The 11,064-nt window shown below is 37.1% G+C and overlaps 1 protein-coding gene across 7 annotated transcripts in view; it reads right to left on the reverse strand.

Annotated features, from left to right (window-relative positions):
- SLCO1A2 (solute carrier organic anion transporter family member 1A2) overlaps window positions 1–2,926 on the reverse strand; it is a 158,775-nt gene extending 155,849 nt beyond the window's left edge. For 3 of the 7 annotated variants that reach the window (XM_077952617.1, XM_015151117.3, XM_015151120.3), the window contains exons 1-2: window positions 794–886; window positions 196–259 (exon numbers count right to left, since the gene is read on the reverse strand). The gene's annotated coding sequence lies outside the window, so the exon portion shown is untranslated. Of the gene's footprint in view, window positions 1–195; window positions 260–424; window positions 754–793; window positions 887–1,980; window positions 2,013–2,778 lie in introns of those variants that run through there. The other 4 variants (XM_077952614.1, XM_028828876.2, XM_028828875.2 and 1 more) reach the window with 2 other exon arrangements.
- Window positions 2,927–11,064: the final 8,138 nt, after the last annotated feature.

Consider the following 11,064-nt stretch of genomic DNA (forward strand, 5'->3'; position numbering starts at 1 on the left):
TATATACTCAATGACAAAAATTATGAAGAAGATGGGATTTGGTAGATATCAAAAAGTTAAATCACAAAGTTTCCTAAACTGTTTGGGAGAATGATCGAAACACTGACAAGCTTTAGATCTCGTTAGAAAAATATAATGTACATACCTATTAAAATGGAAGGAGAGTCAATAGAATTGTAGAAATAGAACACTGACCTTTGCTTCCAGTATCAGTTCAGAGGAGAGTTCTGTGAGACTTTCCCACTAAAGAACACAGCTTCTGTAAAGAAAACACACTTTTATAACACACCGGGGGTCTCTATTGAGGTAGGGGAGGTCTAAAAATATCCTAAAACTTTATATCCTCATCCCCACACCTGACCTGCACCTGGGTTGCTCTGAAGGATGAAGACAAGAGAGAAATACTAGTATTTGGATACTATACCTTAAGCCAGAGGCAACAAAGAGAAGCTTAACATGAGACTTCTGCACTGAGCCAAAATCTAGAGAAAAGATTCCATGTCAGTGGTGCCCCTGGATATCAACAGAAGCAGAAGAAAAGTCTTCCTGTCTGGAGAAAAATGTCCCTCAACTTAGGTATATGATTAAGATCAAATAATCAGCTCCAAAACAATGGAAAGACAAATCTTTCGAGAGAAAAGAAATAAACAGAATCAGATTACTGAGAACTGCAGGTATTAGAAACCTCAGGCACAGAGTATTGAACAGTCATTGTATTAGTTCATTTTCACACTGCTGATAAAGACATACCTGAGACTGGGTAAGTTTTAAAGAAGAGGTTTAATGAACTCACAGTTACATGTGGCTAGGGAGGCCTCACAATCATGACGGAAGGCAAAAGGCACGTGTTAGATTGTGGCAGACAAGAGAGAATGAGAGCCAACTGAAAGGGAAAACCCCTTATAAAACCATCAGATCTCACGAGACTTATTCACTACCACGAGAACAGTATGACAGAAACCTCCCTGTGATTCAATTATCTCCCACCGGGTCCCTCCAAAATCATGTGGAAATTATGGGCACTACAACTAAAGATGAGATTTGGATGGGGACCCAGCCAAACCATATCAGTCATGTATAAAAACTTAAAGAAGTAAGGGAGTTTCTGCTATTAGTAGTGATGGTCTAGAACAGGGGATTAGCAAACTATCACCTCCAGGCCAAATTTGGCTTATGATCTATTTTTGTATGGCCTGTGAACTAAGAATAGTTTTACATTTTTAAATTATTGAAAAAATTTAAGAATAATATTTAGTAGCACACAAAAATTATATAAAATGCAATATGTTCCAGCTCTGGGAAGTTGAAATAGATATACTTTTCCCTATTTCTCCCGTTATATAAGGCTAATAATTCAGGATATTACATATAAAATCAAACATAGGAAGACTCTGCTTACTATTTAACCCAGAAATACCAGTAAATAAAGCTTCTTTGGTTTCTTTAGCCAAAGGACCAGGAAAGGGGCGGTTTACCTGCACTGGAAAATTTTTTGGATAATAATCTCTCCACTCCTCCTAAAGATCACAGGAAAAAAACAGTGGTCTCACCCCCCTTAATGCCAAAATGGTGGAATAAGGGACCTAGATGTCTACCATTGAGAGGCTATAACAAGGCAGTCCAATATCTGCTTCCCACCTCCCTGCAGTTTTGTCAGAAGAGTGAAAGTAGGAACCGGGAACTTCATCCTTGCTAACCAGTATGAGCCCCCAGCCCCAGAATGTCAGTGGAGATCACATGGTGAGCCTAAACTTCTAACCAACCCAGTACCTTTTCCTTACTGGGTGATGCCAGAAGAAGCCTAGTGAAGAGTCAGGACTTTCACCTTTGCCCAGTGGTAATGAAGCAGCTCCCACTGAAGAGACCACATGAAGAGCCAGAACACCCATCCCCTCCCAGTAACAAAGAGAAGGCCCTCACCTCCCACACCAGCTAGCTACCAATGGAGGCCATGTAAAGAATCGGGACTTTAACCTTTACCTGGTACTTAAGTGGTGGTGTCATCCATTGCCCTACAAAAGTCATTGTCAGAGAAAGCCAGTTAAAAAGGGTTTAACTATTAACACATACAACAACCAACATGAATATTCAAAACATTATGCTGAGTGAAACAAGTTAATCTTAAAAAGTTACTTGCAGTCTTATTCCATTTATACAACATTCTTTAAATGACAAAATTATACAAACAGAGATCAGATAAGTGGCTACTAGGAACTGAAAAGAGCACACAAGTGGAAGGGAAATGGACGTGGTTATAAAATAAAAACATGAGGGATCCTTATGGTGATGGAAAAGTGCTGTACCTCGCAAGTATGAGTGTCAATATTCTGGCTCTGTTATTGAACTAGAGTTTTTCAACATGTTACCACTGGGGGAAACTGGGTAAAGAGTACATGCATCTTTCTGTACTATTTCTTACCCACTTCATGTGAATCTTCAGTTACCTCAATATAAAAAGTTTGGTTTCTAAAAGGCATGCAGAAATTATATGAAATTCAATTTTCAGTGTCCAAAAAACAAAGTTATATTGGAAAACAGCCATGTTAATTCATTTATGTATTGCCTATGGCTGCTTTCATGCTTCAGTGATGGAGTGGAATCATTAGAAGGGATACCATAGGGTCTACAAAGTCAAAAATATTTACTATCTGGACCTTTTTAGGAAATGTTCTCTGAACTCTGATCTAGATAAACCAGACCAACCTTCTTACTGAAGTAGTAGTAAAAATTTTTTTGTGTATGTGTTCACATATATTTAAATATGATAAATTTACTCACCAAAATTTAGCAGAAGATAAAATTAAATGTAGTCCGAACATTCAACAATGTTTTTGTCCAGAAGACATTTTTTGATCTAGAATAAATAACAGCAAAACTCATCTATTTCTGTGGATCGTGGGGGCAAAAGGCTGACTCAAGTGGATCTAAAAGAAAAGAAGAAAAAAAAATTTCTGCAAATGGTAAAGAAATTTTTTTCAAGGTCACTAATGACTAGGGTGACCTTATGTTCAGTTTTTCCCAGACATTTTTGTCTTATGCCTATGGTTTTGCCATCATAATTAATACTCTCCCTCTTTCTGTTTTAGAAAGGTCAAGTTTGAATTATAACCAATATAGTCACCTTATCAATGACTTCTCCATTGCTAAATCCAGTAGATGTTTCTCACTGTTAATTTGACTTTGTGGCATTTGACAAAGTCTGTCATTCCCTTCTCCTGGAAACTTTCAATATTGGGCTTTTAGCACACCACACTTCATGGTTTTCCTACCATCTTACTGATTCCTTTTTTCAGAGTCTTTTGGTGGACCCTTCTCTTCCACAAGATCTTTGAACACTGGAATACTTCATGGTTCACTTCTTGGTCCTTTTCTCTACTCCATCTATATTTATTTCTTCAGTGATCTCAACCAGTCTAATGACATTTGAATATGACCTATAGGGTCACCATTCCCAGATCAATATATCCAGTCCGGACATTATTACGGAACTTCCATCACATGCTTACTCAATAGCTCCACGAGATCTCTAATGAATATGTCAAACTCAACATACATAAAACAAGACTATTTTCCCCCTTCTTCCCTCTCCCCACTGACCCTTTCCCCCCAAAAGAAGATCCTGTTTCCTGCTCAACCTGCAGGTTTCCTTATCTCACTAGATGGTATATTATCTCTCTGTCTTCTTAACCAGAAACATTGGGACAATACTTACTTTTCCTTGTCTCTCAGCACTTTTTCTCCCAGCATGCAATGCTTCATTTGACCAGAGGACATTTTTCTGCCCTAGTACAAATAACTGCAAAACAATCTATTTATATGGCTTCTGGAGGCAAAGCCTGACAGAAGTGAATTTAAGAGAGAAGGATAGTAGAAGTTGTTCTGCAAAGAGGGAAAAATGTTCTTTTCAACGGCACAAATGAATACAATGGGTTTATGTCCAGGACAATTCTGGTTTATGTCTCCTGCCTTGGCATAATACTTAATAGCATCCCTAGATAGTTTTAGAACTATCTAGTACAGATGCTAAAAATTGTATCGTCAACCTCCTCAAATCCTGTTGATTGATTTTGTCTTCAAAACAGATTCAGAATCTAAGTGTTTGTCACCTGTGCAAGTCACCATCTCGTCTTACCTGCTGCATCTTCTCTCTCTCTCTCTCTTTTTTTTTTTTTTGTTTTACGCTCTTCGGAGCATGTCACTCTTCCACTCAAAGTCCTACAGCGACTCCTTGTTTTATCCAATAAGTGCCAAAGTTCTTACATGGCCTACAAATGTCTATTTAATCAGCCCACTCCTTCCCTGATCTTCTCTGACGTCATATCATACTTCTTTCCCCATCATACACTCCGGTCCAACGAGATTGGCCTCCTCCATGTGAGAAATGCTATCATTTTTTAACTGTTTGCCCACCACCCCACCCCTACTCACCATCTATAAAGTTCTTCCCCCAGACTCCACATGGCTTTCCCACCTCCATCATGTCATAGGTCAAATATCATCTTTTCAATAAAATCTACCTATTGACCTTATTTAAAATTTTCTACTCTGCACATATGGATCCCACTTTCTTTTTTTGAATTGTTTTCCATACTCTTAGCACTTTTTGATATACAACCCTGTGTATTCATTAATTTCTTTAATTGACTGCCTTTCCCTTGTACAGCAGAAATTTCTGTTTGTTTTATTCACTGATATATCCTGGGTGCACATAGCAGATACTCAATAAATATATGTTGAATAAATTAATGAGTGAAAAGGTAACAATTTTAAAACGTTCAAATAACATTAGAATAGTCTTACTGATTTGCATTTGCAAGGCCCAAATGTAATTATCTTAATTCATTTCATTAGTTTTTTGATTACAAAATTAAAACATGTTTATTGAGCATATTTAGTTAATTTTGATAAATACAAACTTCTAAGAAACTGAGAAATGTATTCAGACTTAGAAATTTACCACATTAAATCATTAAATAGAAATCCATGGTGGTTGGGAAAAAAGCAAGGCTATTGCCTTGGAAAAAGTTACATTTGTATAACTATTTGATATCTCAATCACATACATAGATATAAATGTAGATGTAGACATAGGTATAGATATGCCTATAGATATACACAGGTAATTAAATATGTTATTTTGCACAGTAGCCTGCTTCCTGCTCTCTGCTAAGCAACCTCCATAGAGAAAAGGTGGCAAATTGGAATCTACATCTGATGAAATATATCATGCCTAAATTTTAAAAAAATTAATTTGGACCAAGTTTGTAGGAACGATTAACATGAATTGGCATCAATATGGTCAAGTAATGGTATAAGGAAATCAAATGTCACCAAGGTTCCCAAATTATAAATCACATCATGCCAACAGCAAAAGATTGTGCAGAAAAATCACACTGTGAAATGTCAGAATAAATCGTTGAACTCTTTTGAACCAAAAGTAATTTATTTGGCTTTGCAAATGATACAGAATATTGCCTTCAGTTTTTTATATTTTCAAATAGTACATTGAAGAGAAAGCAGAGATGAGCAACAGAAATAAATATGGCTTGATCAAGCATATGTGTCCTTAGGCAATTAAATAAAAGCAGACTCAGTATTATACTCAGTGATCACCACAGACAAGGAAGAGTGGATTAAACATATAACAATTTGCCTCGGGGAACAAGAGTCCTGGAGATAGACAATCCAGATTTGTAAAAGTGGTTCAGTGAAGCCTTTAGAGAAGGATCACTCTGTCTCCTCTCTTGACATCATTAGTATATGTGCCTTTATCTTCATACTTGCCATCTCCTGGTTGTAAGACGACCGCTCTACCTTAACCTCACATCCACATTCCAGACAGGAAGAAGGAGGAAGAGAAGAGGTAGAACTAAAAGCCTCAAAAGAGCAAAAGCTTTCCCCAGATCCCTGGCTGACCATCCATTATTCATTGGCTAGAACTGTGTCCCATGGCGACCTCAGCGAAAAGAGTCTGGAAAGACAACTGGTTTTGGATGGCATATTGTCAATTCAAACAAAATTGGGGTTCTTTTAGTAAGAAAGCAGGGAATAATGAATATTTGATAGGCAAGTAGGAGTAAACGTACAGATAAAGGACATATAAAAAGAGAAGAAAATTTGGTAAAGAAGACGGCTTTGAGAAACAACTACATTTAGGGGCAGGTAAAAAAAAAAATGAATAATCACAGGAAAGAGAAAAAACATAACCAAAGATGTAAAACAAAAATAGGAATATTGTCAAAAAGTTATTCATGTTTTTGCAATATTATTAGGTTTGTAAAATGTTTTGACTTATTTCTCAATTATCTTTGAATGTAAGGAAGGTAATTACATTATGATTCCAGAAGTCATGACCATCTAACAATTGACACTTAACATTCCTCTTCAACAAGTAACATTAATAAATACAGAAAAGCATAGTGTCGGTTCCTGAAGCAGACGACTGGGGCAAAAGAAAGTTCTTTACAGACATCTAATGCTGTAACTGTTAGTCAACTGACAAAAATTTAGATAATTTCAAATCACAACACAGTCAGCTGATGTGTCCATTTAAATAAATATTTCTTTTTATTGAGAAAAAAAGCTTTTTCCTTTGTGAATGCAATTTCACAGCCAAAAGAATAACTATTTTTGTTGTTATATCAAATATGTTTTTTTAACTGCTCTTTTGCTAAATGTACTCTATGCACTAAATGACCTGACCTGAATCAAGCCAGAAATTTGTTAGACTTGTATTTCCAAAGTTTGAAGATGAAATGAGAATGTTTCTTTTCACTTGTAGCTTGCTGCTTTTGGTTAAGCATTCTCAATGTGCATCATTGTTAGCATAAATAAACTGATTAAAGATATTTTGATAGCTAAAACTGTAAAATCTCATGTGAACTTGAATGTATTTTCAAAATTAAAAAGGAAAATTTATTTAAATGTTCATATACATATGTTTGGGGTTAATTTAAACTGTAAAAAGTTAACGTGTACTGCAGTGATATTTGGAACAACAAATGTGTTTCATTTTTCTTTCCAAAACAAGTAAAATTAAGAGATAAAAACTCTTTAATTTCAATACTGTCGGTCAACAGAAATAAATTAGCCACATTCATTTGACACCATAATTTAACATTTTACTCATTACGAATAAATTATGCTCTACTTTCTTTGCATCTTATTTTTTAGAAAACACAAGTTATTTTAATCAACAAAAATAGGAGTAGAAAGTGTTGCTGCTTCTTTTTTCTTCAGTATAATAACTAGCCTCAAAAGTTTATTTTATTTATTTATTTATTTTGAGACAGGGTCTCACTCGGTCACCCAAGCTGGAGTGAAATGGTGCAATCATAGCTCATTGCAGCCTTGCCCTCCCGGGCTCAGGTGATCCTCCCATCTCGGCTTCCAGAGTAGCTGGAACCACAGGTGTGCACCACCATGCTTGGCTAATTTTGTGTTTTTTATAGAGACGAACTTTTGCCATATTGCCCAGGTTGGTCTCAAACTCCTGAACTCAAGCGATCCACCAGTCTCAGCCTCCCTCCCAAAGTGTTGAAATTACAGGTGTGAGTCACCATATCTGCCCTGATTTTATTTATTTATGAAAAAAAAATCTGAAGTTCCCTGATCTTCTATGTAACTGATGTTAAAATGTTACCTGATATATTAAATAGAAAATAATTAAGCTTCAGATCATTAAATAATAATTCTTTCAATTGCTGTCACAATAATTTTATATATGGAAAGCATAGCGATTAATGAATGATTGCCATGAACCATAAGTATGAATATTTTATTCAAAACAGCGTGGAAGTTGTAAATCTATTTCTTTATAGAGGATATAGAAAAGTACATGCAAATTATCTTATAATATTTCATACTATGAAGGACATCTTTTAGAAGTTTTCATCATGATTCAAAAGTTATAGAAATGAGACGTGGATAATAAAAAAGATTTTATATTTGGCTTTGGAATTTGTGTACTTACAACTTAATAGAGTACTTCCTGTTGATATGGTTTGAAACTTAAATTGAAATATCAAGCTCCATGGTACCACTTGTGAAGAGCTTAGAAATTTTGTAAACCTATCAAACAGCATTGGAAACCCAGGAGGAAAGCCTCTTATTGTAATAAAGAGCCTGATTCCATTGTTGATGTTTGACTGCTGGAAGTTTTCAAGCCTCGCGATTCCCCTGTCCCTTGCTGCCCCACATCTGGGCAGGCTGAGAAGTTTCAGTATGCCCCTCCCTTGGTGCCCACGGGATTTTTCAAGCCATACAAGGCCTGGCCTGTATGTGCCAGAACTCTCACCCCAGCTCGATCACCTAATCTCATTAAAAACAGGGCCTGTCACCTTTCTCTGCTCTCCAAGCCTTTTTTGTACCAGCTTATAATCCTGTCCTATTCTCCCCAGAAAGCCTCATTATGTAAGTAATAAGCCTTTTCATTCCCTCATGGGGTGTGTGTGTGTGTGTGTGTGTGTGTGTGTGTGTGTGTGGGCGTGTGTGTGTGTGTGTGTGGGATCAGTAATCTTCACATCCAAATTAAATTTTGGATGGAGGTTCCTTCCTGATACTGTGAGTTCCTTCCTGATACTGTGGGGTGACTGTAACGTTTGTCTACCTAGAACAACAGAGCAACCTGGTCTCAAAATATCATATCAAACTATTGAAAAAGGAACAGCAGTATCTCATAAGGCAAATTCATATTTCACAATCGTAGATTCAGCCATACTATGAAGCCTGAGTCTTTATAAGATTGTGCTTACTATGCTAATTATAAAGCCTTAAGAAACATTTATTGAATATATATTACTTAAATAGCTGTGCTAAATTCTGGGATTAGGGGCATAAGCAAGAAAATCAAAGGTGAATAAAATGCATTCCCTTTTCTCAAAGAAGCCCAATAAGGACACACCAACTTAACATAAGAAACACTGCTCAATGCAGTAAAGTACTACAGATTTGGCCATTTCTCCCTGAGAGTGGTGGGTAGCATCTGAGCTTGCCATTCTTAGACCCATAGATTCCCATAGGCAGAGCAAGAAAGCCTGTAATGAAGGAAATCAAAATTTTTTTTTTTTTTTTTGAGACAGGATCTCACCCTTTCTCTCAGGCTGGAGAACAGTGGTACGATCAAGGCTCACTGCAGCCTCAACCTCCCCGGGCCCAGGTGGTCCTTCTACCTCAGCCTCTGGAGTAGCGAGGACCACAGGTGCTTGCCATCACACCCAGCTAATTTTTGTATTTTTTGTAGAGATGAGGTTTGGTCACATGGCCCAGGCTGGTCTTGAACTGGGCTCAGGCAATCTGTCCACCTCAGCCTCTCAAAATCCTGGGATTACAGGCGTGAGCCACCAAGCCCTACCTGAGACAAGAATTCTTGATGCATTCAGGGAACTGGGAATGTTTCAGAAGCAGAAGTGGTAGAAAGGCAGAGGAACCACATCTCCCTTTTATAAGATAACTCTGACGGCAGCATGGAGGATAAGTTTAAAGACAGTGAATGGAGGAAGAAAGACCAATCAGGAACTCATTTTAATAGTCTAAGTGGGAGAAGAAGACCAAAAATAGTGCAGTTACATTCAAAACTGAAATGAGGGAACTGAGAATCACTTGAGAATTGGTAGGAATTGGGAAACTATACTTTGAAGTTGAGGGAATATCGTGTAAGAAATGCATTCGGTTTTCTAGATGGTATAAGTTTAATATTTATAAAACAAACATGGTGTATCATGGGGTTAAATGTGATTTCTCTGGTTAATTCAGCTGCAAAAACTTAAAACAATATGATAGGCACCAAATTGCCCAATGCCTTTAACACAAGGCACTAGACCACGTAGGCAACACATGCTAAAAGACTGTAAAATTAGTTCTGCCAGCATTAGTCCATCACATTCACTCCCTGCTCCAACATGCTCACGAAGCATATGGGGAAGGGAAAGGGAAAGTTTTTCACCCCACCACCACCAATTCCCTGTCTGCAGCACAAGTGAGTAGGATGTTAAGGGAACCATTTAGAGAGCTTTACAGGTAGCCCCTGGAGTCTGAGTGATGCAGAAACTGATACCTCATTCCACTGAAGACAAGGAGGTGTGGCTAGCTAGACATTCTGACAGCAGAGGAGAAGAGAGGTGCTCTGTTAGTTTGGTGTGCACTTTCAGGGTCTACTGGGGACAAAGGATGGGTGAGTTTTCCAGAAGCCCATTGTGGACCCTATGTCATCTGAAAAGGGACTGAATCTGGACAAGGAATGGCCCAGAAACTGTAGGTGAGAAATCCCCAGTGATATTGAGATTCTGATGTGCCCATAAAAAACCCCAGCAGAGAAAGAATCAACATTTGGAATCAGCCACACCAAGAAAACAGCAATGCTAGATTATAACTAATGTTTGTGCCGGCAAATGTTTAACGACTGGCTGTCTCAAAAAACTGCATGTATAAATATATGTGTGTGTATGTATGTATACATAGGTTTATTATAAATTTTATTGAAAGATGCATAGCAAATATTTTACAAATAATAATATACAATACTCTTTATGCAAATTCCATAGAGTCAACTGATTCCCACAGAATCCTTTCATTGATTTTTGCTGAATCCTTGTATTACCCAAACTATAACAGCAATTGATGAGTGTAGTTTGAATGTTGCTTGACTTTTCTATTTACATTAACTAGTAAGATGGAAGTGAAACAAAGGAACTATAGGTCACAATTCCACTTGTTTGTCTGATATTAGTGAGTTCTTTGCTAAATTGAATAGCAGCTCTCTGACAAAAGAATTCCTTCAATTTTTTGTGCCATTCACAGTGTACTACAATCTACCACAACAGACACGACACACTTTTAATTTCATTATTAATATTCTCTCCATCACTTTTTAAAAAGGAGTCTCCATCTATGTTATGTCTTTAAAAATGAGACTCCATCTATGTGAAGATTTGTTACATAGATAAATATGACTCATGGGAGTTCGTTGTACTGATTATTTCATCACCCAGGTATTAAGCCCAGTATCCGTTAATTATTTTTCCTGATCCTCTCCCTCCTCCCACCTCCACCCTCAGATAGGCCCAG

This window comes from Macaca mulatta, chromosome 11 (assembly GCF_049350105.2).
Source record: "Macaca mulatta isolate MMU2019108-1 chromosome 11, T2T-MMU8v2.0, whole genome shotgun sequence".
Taxonomy (NCBI): Eukaryota; Metazoa; Chordata; class Mammalia; order Primates; family Cercopithecidae; genus Macaca; species Macaca mulatta.